We start from the raw sequence: 22987 nt of genomic DNA on the forward strand, positions 1-22987 counted from the left end.
GCATTGACTTAACAAACTTTTTAAATTTTGATTGTTTATTGCTGTCATACAGAAATGGGTTTTGTATTTTAAAATACATGCTTTTAAGGTATATATTGAAATTAAAATTTTGACACTATAAGGAACATAAATCTCAATTTAGATTTATTAATGTCATTTCTTATCCGTTGTGAGAAAGTAAAGTAAAATAGCTTATATTTTGTGACTTTCATCTCCTGTTTTGCCAATTGGGTAGGAAACATTGTACTTTGATGTATCATTAATAGTCATGATTAATGGAGATAGTTAAAAGTAGCAGTACTAATGGAGAAAGACAGTGAAGATGGGTACTTTTGTGAGTAATACTATTAAGCTTTTAATTAATTGATTATTACCTAAATATAAGCTATTCATAGAACTCTTTCTCATTCTCCACTCCCACTTCCTCCAGACAAGAAAGACAATAAAATCATGGAAATGTTGTCTGCCAACCTATAAATTCCAATAAATATTATATTTATACAAACAGTTGAAGCATCTCAAGACATAAACTATTTTAATTTTATTTTAATGTCACTCAACTTATGATTGAAGAGATCTTCTTTGACACAAACTACTAATTATTCTGAACATAAATAACAGTCTGTAATATAGATCATTCCTAAGAAATGAAAATTTGAGGCAGCAGTAAAGGCAAAATGGCATAAGATTGGAATTTAGAGGCCTCCAGACAGCTGACACTTTCTAAATTAAATAAATACATGAAACTCTGTGGTTCTTTCATCCAGCTGAAATGACATAGTGCACATCAAACATTACACAACATTCATTAGCATTATAGCAGTGGAATTAGCAAGATCTTGCATTTTTAAAAATAATAGTTTTAGAATTGTTTGTAATCTCAAAAATATATATTCTTAACCTTTGTAAGACATTTGCTCTGGCAAAAAGACATTTGTATATTAAAAAATAAAGATTTGAGAAAAGATGATATAAAAACATAATAAGCAAACTAAAGATATATTTTTAAATGCTTAAAAGACCATATGGGTGATATAATAGCTGTGTTGTGAGAAAGAGAGACCATTATGTCTTGTGTCTTTAGTTGCTCAAAGTACATGCATACTTACAATGGAAGCATATAAAAAAGATAGTAGATGTGGAGGTTTTAGTAAATGATTAGACTATTATGATGAAATTACTGTCTGAAACTGCAGTTTTTCAGGGATAGTGAAAACATCATTGGAATAAACTAAGACATCTACTAGGATTTGAGAAGCGCAACATAAAATGTCATAGAAGTCATGTATTTGTTTCTTCAATAATAGTTTTACTGTGCACCTGCTACATGCTAGGGTCACAGTGTTATGCAAACCACATATGGATCCAATATTGTAAAGCCTAAACCTAATCACACCAGTCAATGAAAACTTGCCAAAAAATAAGTTACTTTAAATAAAAATACATATTTCTATAGAAGATAAAACAGAAAGCTAGCCTAATCTGGTGGCAAGGATCAAGAAAAGGCCACCGGAAGAAATGTAACTTAAACCACATCTTAAAGGTAGACAGGAGCTAACTGGATGGAAATGGCTTACTAACATTTTTCCATTGGTGGAGGTAGAAGAATGCTCTAACAAAGTTGCATTGTAATTCCAGGTTTTATCCAGCTCTGCTGCAATAACCAGCAACCCTAAAATTTTAGTGGTTTATTACAACCACAGTTTTTTTCTTCTTGCAATCACATTAAGTGTCTTTCACAGATCAGCTACACCTTTTTGTGTGTGATATGACAATCTCAGGGCAGAGGGAGAAGACCAATGGTAGACCCACAAGTTGTCTCTTAAATCCTGTGCTTACAAGTGGCATACAATGCCACCACTCACGTTGATTAGCCAAAGAAAACTACATGGCCAAGCCTTCCATCAGCAGGGTCAATAGGTATAATCCTTCTACAGGGAGAGGAAGCAATTTTAGAGAACAATAATGCAATTTACCAAAATTTCTAGTAATCTTAAAGTTTATAATATGACGCTATTTCAAAACACCAGTAAAAATGCATTTTGAGTTTCTAAATAACTTTCTCATTCTGATGTGTACCTTACCATTGGTAAAATGTTTCTGATTATTGTAACTGTGAAATGTGAGATTCTGATGCTAGAGACTGTGATATTGAGGGACAGATAATTTTTTTCTTGCATTCTATTTTCTCTGTTATTATTTTGCTATTATTCCCATAAAACAAAATCTCATTTCTAACTCTAATTCTACTCACTCGATAAAGAAATAAAAAGCATTTTCTGGTATAGGAATCTCGAATTTCACACTGTCCTATGCTTTTATAAAGGCAGGCCTGAGTGGATATCAAGTGTGGACAATTTGGTTGACCAGACTTCATCAGGGCATGGCTATTTGTTCCAAATTGCAGCCCAGTAAAACAAAAGGGATCTGGTCTCTTGTTACTGGCCGTGTCCCACGGGCTTTTCAGTATAATCACAGCTTTCTTTGCAGTCCATGCTAATCTCTCCTTACACAACTCAGTGTCATAAGATAGAAAGAGTAACAAAATCCTTCCATTTTGGACATAACTGCATATTTCTCAGTGATGGAAGCTGATCCATAAGCTGTATCTTTCTTATTATTGCCATACAGACAACCCTTAAACCATATATTATATTAAACACTAGAGTTCTTTTTTCCAGTGGAATTTATGCCTTTTTCATGTCAGTCCTTTGCTTTGAGTTCTACATTTTGCCCCACTTTTTCTTCTCCTCTGCTTTCTAGACCACATTTTACAGGAGTCCATGTCAGCTGGCTTCCTCATAGTGTGTTCAATGGTAGGCCCCAATGGAAGATGGAAGGGTGGGAGGTTGGGAGGAGGAAGAGATGGAGAAGCACAGTAATCTCTCCCCTGGCTGTTTGCCTTGGCTGGTGTCTCTAGCAGTGGCTGCATCTCCTCCTTAGCACCAGCTCCAGCCAGACAAGCCCAGTAGGGTTTCAGGGGGAATCTCTCACCCTGGACTCTAGTGCTACCAATTCTTCCTTTGCTTCTTCCAGTTTAGGGGATTTGAAGCTTCCTGCTGTTGCTAAATTCTAGGTTGTCTTACTGTCCGCTCTTTGGATTTTCTACGTGTCCATCACCTATATAACAATTCCTTATAGCCATTTCTATCTGTTTCAGTTAAAGTGGTTTCATTTCCCAGCTGCATTCTGACTGATTAGTTGCCCTAAATATCAATCATGGTCTATTCTTTTAACAGTATTACTTCAGCAGTATTAGAATTACAGTGTTTCCCAATAACAAATCATCCATAATCATCATAAAGTATATGATAAGTTGGTCAGTTATACAGTAAAAACCATACCTTAAAATACATGTTCTATTCGCCTTGATTTAAAACATACATCACCCTGGTGTCAATATAACACAGAAAATTTCTGTTTTTCCTGTTCTCATATCCTATGTTGTCATTTACGGAGGTACCAGTTTGTACTTAAAATCCACTGTAACAACCCTGATTGATAAACTGATCTAGTCTCTAATAACTACTTATTCATCCACTACACTACATAAGAATGACTACTACCTGAACCAATTAGGATTTATGTGCTTCTTTGTAATCTGACTCTAAAAAGACTGCACACATTGGAAGACCTCAAGTTCTCTCCCCATGCATTGTGAGAGTCATCATAGGCATTTTACCAGAAACTTCAAATCATATGCTGACATCTCTCAAAGTTTGTTTGGACACATAGGGTTTATTTATTTAGTAAATATATTGGCAACTTTTTACAGAATATGATAATAATCTCTATCTTGAAAGATAAGGAAACAAGAGCAAGTTTTATTTTTTTCGTAGTGAACAGCAACTTAATAATAAAATAGCAAGAATAAAAACCTGATAGTGGCAAATATTTTTAATCTTCCCATTCTTGATAGACTTTGCCTCTTCGAGCAAAATATTTAAAAGAGAGGACCCATTTCAGCATCTACTTTGCTTGAATATATCTGATATCAGATGTAACAGCCATAATAACAGTGGCTGAACAGAAACAATGAGATCATGCCCAAAATCTAATGGGAAAGGATAAGTTGATGAACAACATAAGGGCATTAGGCATTGTTTATGCAATGCAGGGTGTAAAAGATACTCTAATTTTGCCATATCCATCTCCCTTCACTCATAACTTCGGCACATTCCAGCTTACGCATTGCAAGTGCCAACATTTCTGTGACAGAGGGCTTCTTCTAGCTACTGGAGCCTCATTTCTATTTGTGAAAAGGAATGGACACTGGAAAATTCCGCCACCACCCCTTACCCACATAGAGTACTGAACCAATGAGTCTTAATTAAGAGTTGGTGTAGGCCGGGCGCAGGGGCTCACACATGTAATCCCAGCACTTTGGGAGGTTGAGGCAGGTGAATCACAGTGTCAGGAGTTCAAGACCATCCTGGCCAAGATGGTGAGTCCCTGTCTCTACTCTAAATGCAAAAATTAGCCAGGCTTGGTGGTGGGCGCCTGTAATCCCAGCTACTCAGAAGGCTGAGGCAGAGAATTGCTTGAACCCGGGAGGTGGAGGTTGCAGTAAGCCAAGATCATGCGATTGCACTCCAGCCTTGGTGACAGAGTGAGTCTGTCTCAAAAAAAGAAAAGAGTTGGTGTAGTTGGTGTATACATTCCTCAACTCCTTCACCTTCCAAAGTTTCCTAGTGGAATTAAATCTCCAACTGTCCATAGGGGACAACCCTCCTGTACTGGCCAAATTATCTTCTTTTTCTACTTTGCAGTCTCCTAATAATGGCTCCTTCATGTCTCAAATGAACACTTGCCCTTGAATCTTCATCTTAAGATTTATTTCTGGAGCAACCCAAATTTAAACGGTTGGTACAAGAAGTTATCACTGCATCCAGACCTATGTGATCATGGTCCCCTGGTTGGATTGAGGACCTAGAGAAAGCAAGTTATGCATGAATCTGGCAGAACCCTGACAGTGATTCCCTGAACTGTGGAGTAAGATCTATAATAGTATACAGGTCAAGTGGAAAGCCCTGATATTGTATCCTTCTCAGAATCAGAATCGATACTGAATCTTTGGTAAAATGGCAGATATGAGTGCCATCTTGAAAGTCATAAAAATGCAGAAGTTGTGATCGTAATTTTATCTGCATTTGCTTCTCTAGTCTGGCCTCTGAAAAACTGAGGTGGAAATATAATAGATGGTTGTGAACTACCACAGGCTCAACCAAGCAGTAGCCCCTGTCACAGCTGCTTGGCTCAATTTAATGTCTTCACTAGCATAGCACAAAATGCACTTTGGCATTTGGTGTTTAGCAGATGAATTATTTTCAATCACCATCAGAAGATGGAACCAGGCTGGGCATGATGGCTCATGCCTTTAATCCCAGCACTTTGGGAGGCCGAGGCAGGCAGATCACTGGAGGTCAGGAGTTTGAGACCAGCCTGACTGACATGGTGAAACCCCATCTCTACTAAAAATAGAAAAATTAGCTGGACATGGTGGCACACCTGTGGCCCCAGCTGCTCGGGAGGCTGAGGCAGGAGGATCGCTTGAACCCAGGAGGCAGAGGTTGCAGTGAGCTGAGATTCTGCCACTGCACACCACTCCAGCCTGGGTGACAGAGTAAGACTCGGTCTCAAAAACAAACAAACAAACAAAAAAGAAACAAGGAAAAACAAAAAGAAAGAAAATGGAATCAGAAAAACTGTATTCACTTTTGAGTGCAATTTGAATGCATTCACTTTTGAACTGATAGAAATATATAGAGAAATATATATAACTGATCAGTTATATATATCATCTATATCATTTATGTTTTCTACTGTCAGATGTAAGAGTTAATTTTATTCAGACTCTTTAAATTTTGACATTAGTATTTTTATATGTATAATATGTGATACATATTTTATATATCATATATCATATATAAAACTGATATATATATATATGTTTTCTTTCTCAGGGTTATGTTAACTCCTTTGCTCTCTGTCATAACATAGGTTAAAAGGTGGTAAAGACATTTAACATTTGATATTTTTGTTTTTTGGTATCAAAAATATTTGGTATATTTTTCTGTTTTTTTAAAGCTTTTATAAGCACTATATATCACTATAAACATGAAGGTTTTACAATTATTCACTTTGTATTAATCAGGAATATATATTGACAAGATTCTTGAAAAAATTGAAATATGATATAATGCAAATGATTGCCTGTAGCTTAGGAAAATAGGATAAAATTAGGATAGAATTTGCAGAAACACTATCATACACAGATTTAAGAAGTTCAGTTCTTAAAACAACTTGGATGAAAACTGGAGATAATGTGCTATTGAAAACCATGATAGGTGACTTGAAAATTGGCTGCAATGATGATAAAAATACTGATGTCAAAATTTAGAGAAGAGTCTGAATAAAATTAACTCTTACATGTGACAGTAGAAAACAATCTTTTTACAATAATATATTACATAATATAATATTTTAAAATATGTATATAACCAGATTTAAGCTAAGCATAATAGGTACATATGCGACTATTTAATCAAATTTGTTTAAAAAATGTATATATTCAGGTTACCCATGGCGAGCTATTTCCACTCATCTAGCTGGCTCAGAAATGATCCAGCACCATTTCCTCAAGAGAGCTTCTTGCCGCCAGGGTGTCTGTCTCAGACAAGTTCAAGAGCCACTGTTCTATATTTGGAACCACTACTCCCATTTGACTCACAGGCCTTGTTCTGCTCTGTAATTTGTAATACCAAGATCTTTGCCATACTATAATTTTTTTCTTCACTTTACAACAAATAGTTTTTGCTCTGGGCTTCTTTTTACCAATCTTTCCTCTACCCGGTCTATTAGGTACTTCTCTATACATCTCAAAACTTAATATAAATATAATAAAAGTATAATTATAAATATTATTTAATTTTCTCCAGGAACTTCCACAAACTTATATGAATCTCACTTTTAGCTGAAAGGAGAAAGACATCTGTTATTATACTATTTACTTAACCATTTCTTTATTTTGGGCTTCCACTTTGTTTCTGAGTGTTTGTTTTTATAAATAATATTATGAGAAATAATTTGGTGCATAAATTACCCTCCCCATTCCTATTGCCTTCTTTCTGAATAGATTCCTGGACCTGACAATAGCATTAGTTTAAGATCTTGATAGTCTCAACCACATCTATTTTCATTTTCACTATAGGCAAATATGCTTTTATAATTATGTCACTACGGCTATTTAAATTGGTGACTAGTCATTTTAGATAAATTATATGGCAATTAAAAAGTGAATAATTGTCTCATTAATTATTTGAAATTACTGTAAAGCTAAAGTTGATTTTCCTTTGTTAATTTAAAGCCCACACAACCGTTCCAAAAGAAAGGAAATTGACAACAATATTCAAAGGACAAATTTCTGGTCAGGACAAGACCATGATACAAAGCTGTGGAACCTCTACAAGTTTCCTCATTAAAAACAAAACAAAAACAACGAAGCAACTAAGAGAGAAAATGAAAAAATATATATATTCACAGATAACTTTACCAAAACTAGTTGCAAGCTGCCCCCACAATGCAGAATAAGTTTGAGGGAGGCCAGTATAAGGATAAGGATAGAGACAGAGGCAGCCTCCATTAATTATTTCTCTCATCGTGAAACACGGGTGAAGGGGTAATTCATCAGACATGAACAAACAATTCCCAACAGCGTTCAGAAGAAGTATTGTTTTTGTACTTTCGGAAGAGTCATCTTTTCCCACTACTTTATTAAAGTTGTTGAAGATACTATGTTTTGAGTTGTATTTGCTGATATAAAGAGTAAATAAGAGACCCACAGTTAAACAAAATAGTGTAGAATCCACTAAAATACCCATGCCCTCGGTAGAATAATCCTCCATATACCTTACAATATGGAGAAAGGTTATCTACATTTGAAGCCACCATGCTGTTACAAATAGAATGAATGCAGGGAAAAAAGTGACCCGGCAAATAACAAAAGATTATGGGTACGAACAACATAGAAATAGTCAATGAAGTGAAGAGGCAGAGAGTACACTAGAGCAAGAAGGTAACAATGAATTACAGTCACTGGTTTAAAAGCATTTGTAGTAATAACAAAAACCACACACAGACAAAGAAACGCTTTTGAAGCCAGAGCTGCGTGGGGGACAGAGGATGGACCCAAAGAGTCGAAAGATTTGAGTGCAAATTTGGTGACTGATTATTCCTGAGTGCAGACAGTTTGGCAAGTTACTTAATCTTTCTTTTTCACATCTGTAAAATGCGACTTTTAATACCTGTCTAAGAGAATTAAAGAATTACCTGAGCTAGTATTTCTGGAAGGTGTATCACAGTGGTTGGCATATCATGATCTTAATAGCTATCAGATTTTACAGTCCTTTCTTTTGAACAGTGCATGATAAGCACACAATAAAATTTAGCTATTCTTATTGGAAAACAATTTATCATTAAAGTACTAACTTTTAAAAATATTTAAATTGCAGAAATACCAAAGCACACTAAATCCTTTCTACCAGGAAACATTAATCATAATTTTAAACAATGTTATTAAAATGGAAAACTAAACCTGGATTATTAAAAAATTTATATTCTAAAATACCCAACAAAATACATGTGAAGAATTATATATGGGATTATTAAGTATTTACTGAACCCACTACAGGTATAAAAATTTGTATAAATGCTGTTTTTTCTCCATACTTATTTGTGCAAACATTTTAAAACACTTTAGACTTAACATTTCTAAAATTAGTTTTCCTTTCCATTTGCTTAAAATTTTAATAAAATGTCATGCTTTAAATTAATTTAGTACTATTTCTTACCAAAGCTATCTTTACAACCTTTAAAATAAACTTTTAAAAGTATTTTTTTATCAGTAAGCTGTGCTCTTTTGTTGACAAAAGAAGAAATCAAATATGAATAGGAATGAATAAAATTGGAAATCGGAACAGGTAACACTTGAATGGTTTATAAATTTCATATTTTTCCTCCAATATTATGAAATACATCATTCATCTAAGTATCTCACAACATGGGGTAACAAGTCATATTATGAAATGCTACAATGAAGAACAAATTTTATGAGGTGTAAGTCAGTTGGTAGCATTGTAGTTTATATAATGGAGAGGAAAGGTGTTTCAAATCTTTTAGGCTTTCATACCCTCAGTCTGTCATTTACTAATACAAAATTAAAAAATCAAAGCGATATGCAGAGAGAAAAAGATAGAGACTGCTCCTAATGTCTATGAATGAATTACCTCAACATTTAATTGCATAAGATCTGATACTTCTTTTTAAAACTATTCATTCACCTCTAATGAACCTTTAATAATATGAAGCTTTCAGTAAGAAATAAGACAATAGCAGGAGAGGAAAACATTCCTTTGGTAAATATGGCAGAGGATAAATTAAAATTCCTTAGTTTCACATTTTGAAGTCTAAATACTGTCTCTAACCTTGGTGTGACCACAGAGTTTTCATCAAAATGCTTCGCGATGTTCTATGAACACACCTTGCTTGCATTCTTTGATGTGCCTTTTCGAGAGTTTCTTTTTTCATGAAACTTTTCAGATAATTGCAACGTACTGTGATTCCTCCATTTTTGGAATCCGTGGAAATTATTTACTTCTATTTCCTTCTCCCTAGTATCCCTTTTCTTTGGCAAGACCAAGCCTAAAGGCAAACAAGAAATATCCACATGCAAATAAAACAAAAAAAATTACATACCATGACACACACTCATTCAAATCTCTGTTTGCATCAAGTCCCTATTGACTCCACATATACCATAGGGTGTGTCTGTCACTTCAAAACTTTCCTTGTTCCCATTTCTTGGCAAGCACACACACAAACACACACAGGCACATGCATGAACACATCCACAAATGCTGTTCTGTTTTTTTCATGTTAGTTTTGCTTTTACTAAAACTACACACAAAAGGCATAGTAGGGTATATAATTTTTGATATTAGATTTGTTTGCTTAATGTGCTTTGAGATTCAGTCATGTTGTGATATAAATCAACAGGTATTTTTACTCCCAGGTAGAATTCAATTGTTTGAGTATACTACAGTTTGTTTATCTATTGTCCAACTGATAGATATTTGAGTCATTGTCAGTTTAGAGCTGTCGTAAATAAATTTGTTACAAATATATCTTACAAAAGTATTTTTATGTATTTGTAATTTTATTTATTTGGGATAAATACCTAGTGGTATAATTGTATTACAAGTGTATATATTTAACTTTATAAGAAAATCGGAAATTGTTTTTCGGTTTTTTCTTTTTTTGAGATGGAGGCTCACTCTGTCGCCCAGGCTGGAGTACAGTGGCGCGCTCTCAGCTCACTGCAAGCTTTGCCTCCCGGGTTCACGCCATTCTCCTGCCTTAGCCTCCCGAGTAGCTGGGACTACAGGCGCCCGCCACCACGCCCGGCTAATTTTTTGTATTTTTAGGAGAGACGGGGTTTCACCGTGTTAGCCAGGATGGTCTCCATCTCCTGACCTCGTGATCCGCGTGCCTCGGCCTCCCACAGTGCTGGGATTACAGGCTTGAGCCACCGTGCCCCGCCTGGAAATTGTTTTTTATGTAGTTGATCTATTTTGACTCCCACCAGCATTATATAAAAGTGCCACTTACTCTACTTCCCTGTCAACATGTGGTCTTACTTGCCTTTAATTTTGTTCATCCCATTGGTTATGAAATGGTTTCATGGTTTCAATTTGCATTTCTCTAATTAAAAATATAGTGTACATTTTTAACATTTTTATAGATATTTTAGTATTCTTTTATATGAGATGACTCTCCACACTTGTGACCACTTTTGAAAGATGGGTTTCTGGCTTTTTATTAATGATTTTTAGGAATTCTTTATGTATTTTGTAAACAAATCTTTTGTCAATTACATGTAATGTGACTATAGTCTCCCAGCCTGAGGCTTTCCTATTTATTTTATCTAGTGCTGAATTCCAGTAGCAGAAGTTTTAAATTATGGTAAAATTTATTTTTTCCTCTTTCTTTGTATAATTAGTGTTTTCATGGTCTTACATAAGAAAGCTTTGCCTCCTTCAGGATCATATAGATATTATTTTATGTTGAAGAATCTCTTATTTTATTTTCTGGGTTTTTATGTGAATCATGAGGTAGAAGTTCATTTTCTTTATTCATTTATTTATTTGTTCCTCTTCCATTAGTTGCTAAACCTCTCCTTTCCTATTGAATAGTTGTGACACATTTGACAAAAATCAGTAAATCAAATATATGTGAGTCTATTTCTGGATATTATTCTATTCATCATGCATAGATTTTAAAATTATTATTTGAAGTCAATGAAGAGGGCTTCAAAATGAATGATACAAGTTTCAACCTCATGGAGGTTGAAAAAGAAGAGAAAATTGAACTCAAAATTAGCCAAAGGAAGAAAATAATAAAGGTGTATTAGTCAGCTTGGACTGCCATAACAAAATACAGTAGACTGCGTGGCTTAAACAACAGAAATTTATTTCTCGCAGCTCTGGAGCCTGGAAGTCCCCCATCAAGGTGCCGGCCAATTTGGTTCCTGGTGAAGGCTGTTTAGTGGCTTGTAGGTAGCCACCATTTTGTTGTGTGCTGACACTGACTTGTTGGATGAGAACACAGAGAGCAAAAATGAGAGAGAGGGAGAAGGCAAGCTCCCTGGTATCTCTTCCTCTAGGGACACAAATCCTGTCACAGAGCCCCACCTTCATGGCCTCATCTAATCCTAATTACCTGCCAAAGGCCTCACCTCCAAACACAATCACCTAAGACATTAGAGCTTCAACATACACATTTTGGAGGAACACACACATTCAGCCTACAACAAAATGTAAAAACAGAAATTAATAAAACAAAACATGAACAAAATATTTTAAAAACTTCCAAAGCCAAATTTGGTCATTTGAAAAGACAAAGTTGACAAGATCCTAGAAAAACTGATTATGAAAAAAAAATTAAGGAGAGAAAAAAGGGGAAAAGACCAGTTACCAATATCAGCAATAGGCATCAGAATATCATGACATACGTGAGAGTCATAGGATAATAATATGAACATTTTATGCCTAAAATTTCAAGATCTTAGATTAAAGGGACACAAATTTTAAAAGACACGATTTGCCTACACTTATTCTATTTGTTTTCTATTGATATGTAACAAATTACCACAAATTTGCTGGCTTAAAACAACATACTTTTATTTCACAATTTCCATGGATCAAGAGTCAAGGTACAGATTACCTAGGTCAGGTAGGTGCCCATGCTCTGCTGATGCTTTGAAGCTCTCTGCTTTCTTTTTTTTTTTTTTTTTTTTTGAGATGGAGTCTTGCTCTGTCGCCCAGGCTGGAGTGTAGTGGCGCAATCTCGGCTCACTGCAAGCTCCGCCTCCCGGGTTCACGCCATTCTCCTGCCTCAGCCTCTCCGAGTAGCTGGGACTACAGGCGCCCGCCACCACGCCCGGCTAATTTTTTTTTTGTATTTTTAGTAGAGACGGGGTTTCACCGTGGTCTCGACCTCCTGACCTCGTGATCCGCCCGCCTCGGCCTCCCAAAGTGCTGGGATTACAAGCGTGAGCGACCGCGCCCGGCCTGAAGCTCTCTGCTTTCTTCTTCTCTGTCATCTAGTCCCTCTTTTAAAGGGTTTATCTAACTACATCAGCACGCCGTCCCCAGCCCAGTGATACGGGAAGGGGGCAGGGAAGTGCTGGGTAAAGGTTGGGGTCCCTGGCGAGGGCTGCACCCTAGGGCCTGTGACCAAGGACCTAAGTAAGAACAGGCACTCCTGTTTTTTTATGCCTGAATGTTGCATTTTCCAAGACCACCCTGGCCCGCCACTCCCCCCATTCCTGTGCCCATATAAACCCGAGACCGTAGCAGGCACACACACAAGTGGCTGAATGTCAGGTGGAGCAGAGGAACCGAGTGACAGACAGCAGCCGGGGGGCATGGCAGAGAAGGCGGGAAGAGGCGTCTGAACGTTGAGAGGAGTTAGGCCAAGAACGGCTGAACTCCAGGAGAAGATTATCTCCCCCACTCCCCCACCTTCTGGATCCCCATCCATTTCGCTGAGAGCCAGCACTCAATAAAACCTTGCACTCATCCTTTGAGCCTGCATGAGATCCGATTCTGGGACACTGGGCAAGAGGTCAGGATACTGAAGGCTGTCACACTGGCCCTCTGCCCCTGCGATAAGACAGAGGGTCCACTGAGCTGATTAACATTCAAGCTGCCTGTGGATGGCAAAGCTGAAAGAGCTTTGTAACACTGGGGTTGTGGGCACACACCCCTAGACACTACGGCAAGACGGACAGCCCAAGGCACTCTCCATGGCCTCTGCACCTGCCTGTCTGCATGCTCCCCCTATTGGTTTGAGCTTAGGGGCAACTAAACAGGCCAGTCACACTGCTGTCAAACATCTTGCAAGGGGAATCAGAAAACTCCCATTTCACTAGGAAAATCTCCCTTTTGACTATCATAAAGTCAAATAATTAAAAGCCTTAACTGTATCTGTAAAATTATTTTACTCCTGCCATATAAAATAACTTAGTAACAGGAGTGATATCCAATTATATTCACATATCCTTCTCACACGTAACGAAGCAGGGACTGTACACTTGGGAGCGAGAATCTCAGAGTCATCTTAGAGTTCTGCCTCCTACAGTGACAGAAAACATCTGGAGAACCGTATTGTATGAAAAAATATTGAATTAATTATCAAAAACTTTTTCTTTTTTTTTTTTTTTTTTTTTTTTTGAGACGGAGCCTTGCTCTGTCGCCCAGGCTGGAGTGCAGTGGCGCAATCTCGGCTCACTGCAAGCTCCGCCTCCCGGGTTCATGCCATTCTCCTGCCTCAGCCTCTCCGAGTAGCTGGGACTACAGGCGCCTGCCACCACGCCCGGCTAAATTTTTTTGTATTTTTAGTAGAGACGGGGTTTCACCGTGGTCTCGATCTCCTGACCTCATGATCCGCCCGCCTCGGCCTCCCAAAGTGCTGGGATTACAAGCGTGAGCCACCGCGCCCGGCCCAAAAACTTTTTCAAACAAAACACTCCAAGATGACTTTACTGGTGAAGCCTATTCAACATATAAATAATAAATAATAACAACTTTGAACATACAGTTTCAAAAAGTGAGTAAGGAAGAAAACTATCAAATTATTGTATGGCTGGCCAGCATAATCCTGACATCAGAATCTCATAAAGATATCACCAAAAAAGCATTTGTCAATATCTTACTTTAAACTAATCATAAATTACATGTCCAAATAATAACAATCGAACGTGTTAATATCGATTCGATTGCAGTACTTTATAACATGTTCTAATATCTGCTTAGACAACCTCCATTTCTAGTCTTCAAATTTTCCTTGTGTATTCTTAGGCATTTATTTTCCATACAATATTTAATATATTTTTATCAAATTCCAGAGGAATTTGGCTTTTCCTAAATGGCTTTTCCTTCTTGGAATTATGGCCTTTCCTACTTGGAATTATGTTAAATTAACACATTAAATTTGGGAGAATTGAAATTTTCATGTTTTGGATTTTACTTTCAAAAATATATGGGCATTTATTTGTTTGCTTTCATAAACCTTTATAGATTAAGTAATAGTGTTCTTTTATCCTAATAAGCTATGTTATAATTTTGTGAATATTAGAAATGGAATTTTCTTTCTACTTCATTTGGTTAATTTTTATTTTTAAATTAAGGAGCATTATAATTTGTATATTTATATTTTATCCTGTTAATTCATTAATCAACTTACTCTCATTTTCCTAGATAAACAAGTCTATCAAAAGAACAAAAACAGTAGTGGAAAAAACTTCACCTACTTTTTCCAAAGTTTGTAGCAGTTTCTTGACCCATTGTATTTGCTATAATCTTCAACACAGTATTGGAAGCCAGTATACATGAAAGGCTTCTGTCTCTATTTCTTATTTTAAAGAAAATAATTCGTTTTGTTATTGTGGATAGTAAGGGATGTTTGCGTTTGATTATTAATTATGTAAGGTTCTATCACTATGATAAAATGATCAGAAAAAATGTTAAATGGCTAGGTTATTTTTTAACAGACCATATCAAAGTTTGCAAAGTATATGTAAATAAGAGAAAAAGGGATTATATTTGAAAAAAATATTTGTTAAAAGATGGAGCCCACAAAATATCCCTTCTTACTCTTTGTGTACATTAAGGGCATTGAGTGTTTTCATTCTCCTAAATAACATCATATGCATATTTCTACTCCAGCTTTTTATAAAATGCTCTTGTAATTGTAACTATGAAGGATTAATCAAGAGAAGGAAATGTCAACATCCTTTACACACTAATGCAATAAGGGGAAAAGTGAATACAAAGCAATAATGTGCTTAAATGTCTTAATTTGACATTTATCAGAAGCCTGACTCTGTGAGAAGTAGAGAAATGTTCAAGAGCACAACTAATATTCCCTTATTTGAAGGAAGATAGCAGTGATAATATAAACTAGCACAGACCAAATGGAACGTAAATGGCATAGAAAGAAAGAATTATTGGGATGTAGAGGAAAGAATGAGGCATCAGGATGTTTTGTGACTTAAACTGAACGCTGATGAAAGGATGAAGTTGGATTAGTGGTTGTCAAGCTGTGAGAAAACCCTCGTGGGCTTGTTGCCTTGTTTTGATCAACATGAAAACATTGTCTTCACAATAGCTAAAGACACACATGGTTCCATATCTGGAGAACAAAAGATACGATTGAAAATATTGGAACAGATTATGTCACAAAGAATAGCAAGAAGAGAAAATTGCTGGATGTAAAAGGAAGAAGGTTAAGTAACTTGGGCACTTGTTAAGTGTAAAATTAACATTATAAATATTGTCCTTACAAGAGGAAAAGGCCGTTAATTCCACTTAATTCCTAGGATTCTTCCTAAAATGTATAAGGTTTGCTTCTTGGAATATACAGGCTTTGTCTCAGAACTAAATGTGAGCGATTTTGCAGTGAACAGTTCTCCTTCAACAACATCATGGTGCACCCAAGCAAAGTGAAGTATCTATGGACAGATTTACAGACACTGAGGCATACTTATACTATAATAATGATTGAGCTGTTGGCTTGCTAATGACTTCAAAAGTTTTTAAGTCTTTCTTAAGTGTGCCAGCCAAAAATATCATTATTTGAAAGCTCATTGTCAATAGAATTAAGTTAAGAATCACTTAACTTAGTTGTGTGTGACTTCTGTAAACACCACCAAATGTGCAGAGCAGCAGATTCTTCAAGGGTTAACTTTTGCATGCTGTCTGTATGACCTATAGATGTTCTTTAAAGAATCAGAGATGTCTTTATCTTCTCTTAGAAGATAAAGGATAAATCATAATTGTTTTATAAGTACTATATATGTGAATTAGCTTATGAGAAACTCCTCAGCCAAGAATAATGAATGAGGTCCTTATTTCACAAGAAGCTCTCAAAAAATAAGAAGAGAAATGTATTGAACAGTCGTTTTTAAATGGTATACTTGCCATATATATGCAAAAGATATAATGGAATATTTCCTTTAAGAAGAATAAAATATGCTTGAAGGTCTTGCACCTCTATTCCCAAAAGATATATTATACCAAGAGCGAAGTGGTGGCAAACTAGCAAAAGTTGATGTGGATGAATTTTAACCCGTTGTAGACAAAAATGGGGAAGGTGGAGGGAGCATAGAGAAAGTTTGTAAGTAAGCTGAAGCTGTTAGAGATGCAAAAGCAGAGACGAGTAGAGCAAGATCATGAAGGTTCTGACTCTAATGGCGAGGATATAAAAATTACCTGGACAGTAAATGGTGGTATTAATAAATTCACGCCTTCTGTAATCCTTGGGACCCTCTTAATTTTTTCATCTTGTTCCTCCTTTTCAACAACTGGCTGATTCTTCTTTCCAGATAAGGGAGGATGAGGGTTTGGCTGGCAGTGGTCAAGGCGGATAGTAAAATGCAAAAAAAAAAAAAAAAAAAGTTTGGAGTGTTGTCCTGGTCCTTCTCTTCTCATTAACCTGCATAGCATAATTAAATGGTTCTCACCATTCAGATCTCAACTCTAAGTTCACTGCCTCAATGTGACAAGTGACTAGGTCTCTATAACTTGCTGTATGAATTCTAACATTCCATCGTTGCAAAGGCAATGATCTATTATAGTTACAGTTTGTATTTTGGGTAACCTTTTGACTAATGTCTTTCTGCCTCTTTAGTCAATATGCTCTTTGAGAGTAGAAAGCATGGTTCTTTTACTTAGCACCTCATGTAACACTGAACTTACAGTAGGTACCCAAATATTTTTGAACAAAAAAAATGAATGTAGCCGTGAAATTCCATGAGAAGCATTTAGACTTGTTTTTTATAATGTACCAACTTTTCTATTGATAAAGTACTGAATAAAATTGAAAATATAAATCTCCCATACTCAGAATGGAACTTGAAAGTATGGTCAGAGATGACTGATGAACAGAATTTCTTTTAGGTTTAAACATTCCTTTTTTGCTTGATGTGGTTTCCATTTTATATAAATAAAAGTGATAATTCAATTTACGTGTGTAGTTTCAAGATAAAAAATTGCCATACTCTAAAAAGTATGAAAAAGGAACATAGAATGAGACAATAAATGAACGAGAGTGTAATTTGGAAAAATGTTCACATTTAGGGTAATGGAGAAAAAAGATAACAGTAGGAAAGGAGATAAGAAAGAAATATTAAACAGTTAATATAATAAGACAATTGTGTAACATCATTAAACAGGAAACATCTGAGATCTTATTAACTTCACAAAAAGGCAAAGAAAATAAGTGTTCACTGAGCACCTGCTACTTGCTGTGCTTTGCAAGCACTTTAGTATAACTTAGGTCTCATGATTACTATTCTTTTTTTTTTTTTTATCAGATGAGGTAGCCACTTGTCAGAAAACTTAAATAATTTGCTTGCTGCGATAAAGCAAGTAGACTATGAATTTTAAAGTCAGACTTAGGTTCAACCAGAACTCATTGTCATGGACATTCTATCTCTTTTTAAAGACTATGCAGTTCTATAATTTTTCAAAAAACTTAATAAAATCCCTATCAACTCCTGTAAGAACAATGTTTCCAAAACAGGATATACAGCTGCTGTGTTTATAGAGATTCCTAGGAAAATAAATAGATCAACAGAAGGTAATTTACTGTGTGGGAACTTGGAAAGGAAAGGGCCTGTGCCTCATCCCTTTCTTGCTGGGGAAGCTTAGGAAATGAGCAACCTCAACCAGTTCTTATTTGTAAATATGCTATTAACCTTGGCCCAGCCTCTCTTACTAACCTGATACTGTACTTACATAGAAAAGAGGAGTCCCAGGGCTGGACGCGGTGGCTCATGCCTGTCATCCCAGAACTTTGGGAAGCCATGGTGGGCGGATCACTTGAGGTCAGGAGTTTGAGACCAGCCTGGCCAACATGGCGAAACCCTATCTCTACTAAAAATAAAAAAATTAGCTGGGTGTGGTGGCACATGCCTGTAATCCCAGCTACTCAGGAGGCCGACACAAGAGAATCACTTGAACCCAGGAGGCGGAGGTTGCAGCAGTGAGCGGAGATCTCGCCACTGCACTCCAGCCTGGGCAACAGAATGAGACACTGTCTCAAAAAAAAAAAAAAAAAAGGAGTCCTTATCTAATAAACAGTTAAGTTATATCAGGATATATCCAGACAGCCCAGATTGCAATATTGTGAATGAACCTGGCATTGTCAATTTATGCTGCAGGGCTGCCTGGAGAATGGAAGCTAGTGAGTTGTACAATTAACAGAGTATAAAAAGATGTTTCCCCCAAAGTGGAACTTTTTGTGGGCTATATTTTTATGTATCTTGTTCCAAAAAATTCTGTTATTCTGAAAACAAAAGATGTTCTAAGAAAAAAGAGTGGGCATTTTGTCGTGTTGTCTGACAGTTTCAGTCTCTTCTAGGAAAGGTTGTTTCATCTGTATTTGTTTGCAGGTATTATTAGTAAAGATTGGTGCTGGGTAATAGCTGTGATTACTGTGAATCTGCCTTGAGGATTTAAATGTTTGTGCTATCACACAGAAATCAAAAGGAAAAGTGAAGAGGAGACAGAATAGTGACAAGAGGGGAGATGGCAGGACAAATATCCTAGGAGTCCTGCTTTCCATGATCAGCTAAGTATATACAGGTGAAGCATCCAAAAAATGTTCAATAAAAATGTTTAAAAGCAACTCATTAGGCTGACATTTACCTTATATACTCTCTGTAAATGTGAGCCTTTTAAGTACAAATAACTTATTTGATGGGAAATTTAGTTATTATATTAACATTAAATGTTTACTGTGCATATGCAAAGCTTTCCAGTGACTTCCAGAAATAACATACTTGCTCACAATATGTGACTCTGGTAATGAAAATAAGTTTTTAAAATAATATCTTCCTATAAGTCCCATTCTTCCAATATACGAGTTTAACACTCTGCAGGGAAAACTTTTTGAAACTTCAGGGTCAGTTTATTTTGATGACTAAGGAACTAACCCTTCTATAAGAACGGCATTATTCCAGAAGTGTAAAACAGATGTACCTCCAAATAGCCAACATAGTAAAGAAATAAGCACATAAATGTCAGGGAGATTACCAAATTCTAGACATAGCAATGTGATTCTTGAACTTAACTAGTTTATAGAAAAATGAACTCAGTTTACTCTGTGCTAAATAATCTCCTTTGTTTAAAATCATTAACCAATTTTAGATTTAAAAATCCCTATAGAGCTATTCCTGCCCTCCCTACCACTCTTCAGCTGTGCATGATGTATAAATGCTTTCATCTGAGAAGCACCTCAATGGCAAAACTATCTGCAATTCACAGCATCTGCCTTAATGGTTTATTACTGGGGGCTAATATTTAAAACAACTGCTATTTTGTACAGTGCTTTACTGCACCACTTGCAATGTTTCTCTTGATAGACAAGTAAAGGGACAATTTTCCGTATCTCTACTTTAACTCCAGGGTCCCCAAAAGTGAATTTGGCATATGTCATGTAGCCTGTATTTCACAGAAGACTTCCTTAAAATGGCATCTCCAAATTTGTTGAAAAAATCCACCCATATTATTGCATGATAACAATAATAAACAGAATGAACTATTTTGCGTACATCTTGCAATAATTTTAGCTTCACCAGTACTTTAGATGTTTATTATTGCTGATTATAGAATTTTAACTTCTAACTGGAAAAGTTTTAAAAATATGTATATTTGCTGTTAAGTTTTAAAATAAGATTAAGGTAGACAGTAAAATGGATTCATACTAATGAACACCTTCTGTTAAAAACAATAATATGGAGTCACCTATTCCAATTTGTGTTTTTGTAGGAATGTAGGAAGCTTTGGTCTGTAATAGATACCCCTCAGGTCACTTGTCCATTTTTGGCACAGAGTAATCTTATCAACTAGATCTTCATTATGTGGAATGTAAAACTTTTATGAGCCTGAAATGGAATTCTGCTTGTATAACATTTGTGATTACAGCAAACTGATTACAGTGTCTTCACATATCCCTGGACTCATTAATCTCAGAATCTGAGAGATTTGAGGAACTATAGTTCGACCCCCTCATCTATGGTAAGAATCCTTCCATAACAACTCCAACAGATGTCACTAAGCCTCTAGTTTAACACTTTCATGTCACTAAGCTTCTAGTTTAACACGTTCATGTCAGAAAAATCACCAAGTCCCAAGGAATTATATTATTTTGTGGGAAAATTATAATGGTTAAAGTGCACTGGTTTTTTTTTAATGTTAAGAAATTTGTATTCTATTAATTTTGTCACTTGAATAGTTCTACATTACTGTATAAGAACACCTGAATCTAACTTCTTCATTTATAACAGACCCAATATATCTCAATTGGCTCTCTCTCCCTACCTCCCTCCCTCTCTCCCTACCTCCCTCCCTCTCTCCCTACCTCCCTTCCTCTCTCCCTACCTCCCTCCCTCTCTCCCTACCTCCCTCCCTCCCTCTCTCCCTACCTCCCTCCCTCTCTCCCTACCTCCCTCCCTCCCTCTCTCCCTACCTCCCTTCCTCTCTCCCTACCTCCCTCCCTCCCTCTCTCCCTACCTCCCTCCCTCTCTCCCTACCTCCCTCCCTCTCTCCCTACCTCCCTCCCTCTCTCCCTACCTCCCTCCCTCTCTCCCTACCTCCCTCCCTCTCTCCCTACCTCCCTCCCTCTCTCCCTCTGTTACCTGTAGCCATTAAAATCCTATTTAATACAGAGTCATCCTATCCTTGAGACTCATAGAACCCAATTCATAGGATTGGAAAATCATTCTTCCGGTTTCTAAATGATACTTAGAGAACAAGCACTTGATGACCCCAAATCTTTGTAGTCATGTGGATTAATCTTTTTATATCTTAATGTTACCAAGAAAATATGGTGATTATAATAGTCTATATCATTATTTTAGGATAGACTATTAAGAATATAGAAAAGAAAATGCCTAGGGATTAGACAGTGTGCTGAAGGAGCTAATACTCATGCAGTCACATTGGGATCTTTGTGACAAGTCTATTGATCTGTGAATCATCAGGCAGCATTTGTGAAAATATCCAAATATTAACAGTTAACAAATTCATTACCTACTTATTGAAGATCCACTAAACTTCAGTGAGTTTTATAGATCGTAGGGATAAGAAAGTGAGCAAGAAATCCTGTGGTCTATCAGGCTGACTAAGACCAAACAGGCGATGACAAACAGCATGAAACGTGAGAAGTGAGACAAGGATTGCTATGTGAAGATACAGCAGGGTCATCTAGCAGAGACTGTGGAAGATGTAGACTCTTCCAGGTGAACTATTTAAAACTAATGAACAGTAAAGAATAAATCTGTTAACTAAATGAATTGAAAAAAAGGCAAGATGTTTCTGTTAGGAGAAAATTTCTGTGTGAAGACTGATGATAATATACTTTATGAGACGAGTTACAGAAAGGTTGTGGCTGGAGAATGGGAGAGGATGGTGGATCAGTGCTGGAGGGACACAAAGGATCCAGGTCAGAGGGACTTAGAAAGCAAGCGAAAGAATGTCGACTTTATGGGTTATGCTGGTATTTTCCATGCCCTCCACATACTAGGTATTATAAAACATTTAATCTTTGCTAAATTCATAGGCAAAATGTAAAATCTCCTCCTTTTTATTTTAAATTTTATTCAGTTGTGGATAGAAACATCTTTATGAGAGGGCTTCATTGGCTGTGATGTATCTTTCACTATGAACTGCATGTTCATGTTCTCCATCCCTTTAGCAATTGCGTTGTTCATCTTTTGTTTACTGATTCTTAAGAAATTGCTGGAGATTATGAGTATCAATTGTTCTTAAGGATTTTTTCCAGTCCTTTTTTTTTTTAAATTTGTTACTCTTTAAAAAATGCTAACTAGAGATTTTATAATTATATAAGTACATTTGTAGCTTCATAGACTTTAAGGATGTGTGCAAGGTAGAAAAATTCATGTGTGTGTGTGTGTGTGTGTATGATTTGAATTTTTATATGTACTTGTATAGATAGTCTAGCTACCACATGGAGAAATAAGTGGAACGGAGCAAAATTGAAAGCAGATAGACTAGTAAGAAATTTGCTGTGGTCCTATCTAGATTAATGGAAGGGGTCATCTCTAATAGGAAAAACTGGAATTATTATTAAGGATGATATTAATAGTTAAACTAAAATTAGAATCTCTACTAAACGTATGTTTTGGTGAAGAAGCCCATGAGTAATAGCCAGTACTTTGTCTTTCAATTAATGTGTTTGTCAAATACCAGTCATGCCAATACCCTCTATAAGGAAGGAGAAGGAAATAAACTTTCTTGAACCAACATGTAACATGAATTGTGTATATTCATCAATTTACTTGGTACAAGAAACCTGTGGGATTGAGATTATATCCCATATTTTTACAGATGAAGGAATTGAGGTT

The sequence above is a fragment of the Symphalangus syndactylus genome, chromosome 6 (genome assembly GCF_028878055.3).
Source record: "Symphalangus syndactylus isolate Jambi chromosome 6, NHGRI_mSymSyn1-v2.1_pri, whole genome shotgun sequence".
NCBI classification, from domain to species: Eukaryota; Metazoa; Chordata; class Mammalia; order Primates; family Hylobatidae; genus Symphalangus; species Symphalangus syndactylus.